General features: G+C 39.2%; 1 pseudogene; it reads left to right on the forward strand.

Moving 5' to 3' along the window:
- Positions 1 to 740: 740 nt before the first annotated feature.
- On the forward strand, positions 741 to 859 carry LOC134981646 (5S ribosomal RNA; annotated as a pseudogene).
- Positions 860 to 2644: the final 1785 nt, after the last annotated feature.

The following is a 2644-nucleotide window of genomic DNA, read 5'->3' on the forward strand; positions in this document are numbered from 1 at the left end:
CGGTTCTTCTTTCTTTCTCTTTCCCTTTCTTTGTCTGTCCTTTATGCTTCTTGTATGCTCTATTTTCCCTGTTATTAATATCTGAAGATAATATAGATTAAGGTCTTTAGCTAAATGGGCTAATAATGTCATACATTGCTTTTGTTTCTTGTATTCTTAGTCTACGATTGGAACGACAGCTTCTGCTATAAGAAAACTTGTATTATTTGCAATTCCATTATGCTGTATACTGTTATCTCTTTATTAATAAAAACTCAATTTGCAAAAAAAAATAAAAAATAATAATACCATGATTGCATTGTTTGCCCAGCCTGAGTAACATGCTATGTACTCAAATCTTGGAAACTAATTTTCTCTTTCCACCTATGTGCTAATACCAGCGCTTACTGTTAAGGGCTGTTTTCTCTGGTGACACAGAAAATTATTGTATGATCTATCAGATTTCTAACGTAATTTCTTACCGGTTTTTGTGCTGTCTTTTTGTCAGACAATTTAACCAAAATCATAGATTTTGTACCTCCTGTTCATGCTTTACTATTTTTCCGTGGACTCTCATCTGCGTTCCACGGAGCACAATACCACAGACGTGGGATCTGATGAGCCGTGCCTAACGTAGAAAGTAGATCCACATATTTTCCACTTTACTTATTCATCTCTTTCCTTGGCTTTCTAAACTGTCTCCACTCTTTCTCTTATTTCGTATATAGGTGCACTCTCATTGGTGTACTATCATATAAATTCTCTACTATCATACCACGCTGCCAATGCCCGATCTCGTCCGATCTTGGAAGCCAAACGGCGTTGGGCCTGGTTAGTACCGGGAGAGGAGACTTCCTGCGAATACCTGGTGTTTTAGAGCAGGGAATATTTCCCTTTCTATGTGAGTTGTGACGCCAACAGCAGTATCACCACTAATCCTTACTTCTATGATATTCTTTCATATTTGAGGCTTACGACCAATCATTGTGGCATACGTCAGAAAGTCAGGTCCTTTTGAATGCTGGTGACCATTAATTCTTGAATTTAAGTAGCCCTATTGGGACGCACTTATCAAATAATCCTTTATGACCACTCCTCGGTCCCATCAATACAGACATTCTGTACTGGTCAGGGGAAATGGGGGTAAGACGATCAAATGTCTACAACCTTTCCAATCACACATTGTGATAAAACAGACCAGAACATTTTAAATCTTTAATTATTATATCCTTATTTCATATGGATCATTTATATGGGTAATCTCGTTTTAAATGTTAACATTAAAAATCATGTTTTAAGTATCTCTTCTCATATGTTATAGGAATTTTCCTTCCTTTCTAAAGAGTGCGCCCACACAAGAGCCTTCTCTCTCTCCCTTTTTACAGTACATGTACTCTCTGGCTCTGGGCGCACCACCAACTAGGACGACGCCATTTATTTAAGAAAAAACAGCATTTTTTTTCTTTTCTTTCCAATTTTGGAGTGTCTATTTGTCCGATTTTGGTTTTCTCGTATCAATACTGTATCAATTTGACTGGTGCCCGATCGTCCTCTGTCTAGTCACCGTGCGGAGGTTGGCTGATGCTGGGGTTGGGTGGTGCCACTCCATCCCATGTACAATGCAGACAGTGGGACTCTGGGAGTGTGGGCGGGTCAGTGTGACATCATGACACCAAGCAGTAGTCTCACAATGCTCCTCTGAAAATGTTTTGGATTGATCTCATTATGGGGCCTAGGTTGCCTTGTGGGAAATCCTCTCCTGGTTAGAGAGGTTATTCATGTAATGTAGCGGGGTCTATAAAATTTCAAAATGGGGATATAAATCTAAAGGCAGGTACACACTAGATGATTTTGACCCAATACAGATAAAGATTTCCCTTGAAATGTCCCCAGCAGCAGAATGAACGATATAGTGAATGATATCATTCAGTGACGTCACCCCTCCCATCCCTGAACAAGCAGTCAGGAAAGATAAAACCTAAACTGGACTGCATGTTCAGTTGATAAAGATAAACAATAATGACCCGCAGAAGCATGCATCGTTATTGTTATAGTGCATACACACTTGACGATATGCATGATAATATCTTTATCGTGTGTATCATCTACTTATATTTACTAGTGTGTATGCCCCTTTAAGGAGCTAATGATTCAATATAGAAACTCTTTAGTAAATGCGGGTTATATTAGTATTAATCTGAGCTTGATGTGAGAGCAATGTGAGATTGATGATGGCTATTAAAATATTGCAGGGGCTAACAATGCAATATGGGATCTATGTATTAAATGTGGGGACTGATAAAAATGAGGATAGGTGGGTGGAAGGAGGCTCTTTTTTAAAACAAGGGAGTGCTATTGATTTAATGTTGAGGTTGGTTACTGTGATGGAGGCCTATAGTGCTCTATCTTCTTTCTTTTTCTAGGAGTGAACATTACAGTACCCATACCTTTATCAACAGTGCTTCCAACAATTCAGGACCAGGGCAAGCAACACCAGAGTGTAAAGCACCAAGGGGTCTACTTACTAAGGGGTCTATTTACTAAGCCCTAAGCCTTTGATGGAGATAAAGTTAACGGAGATAAAGTACCAGCCAATCGGCTCCTAACTGCCATGTCAGAGGCTGTGTTTGAAAAATGACATGAGCTTATTGGCTGGTACTTTATC

The sequence above is a fragment of the Pseudophryne corroboree genome, chromosome 12 (assembly GCF_028390025.1).
Source record: "Pseudophryne corroboree isolate aPseCor3 chromosome 12, aPseCor3.hap2, whole genome shotgun sequence".
Taxonomy (NCBI): domain Eukaryota; kingdom Metazoa; phylum Chordata; class Amphibia; order Anura; family Myobatrachidae; genus Pseudophryne; species Pseudophryne corroboree.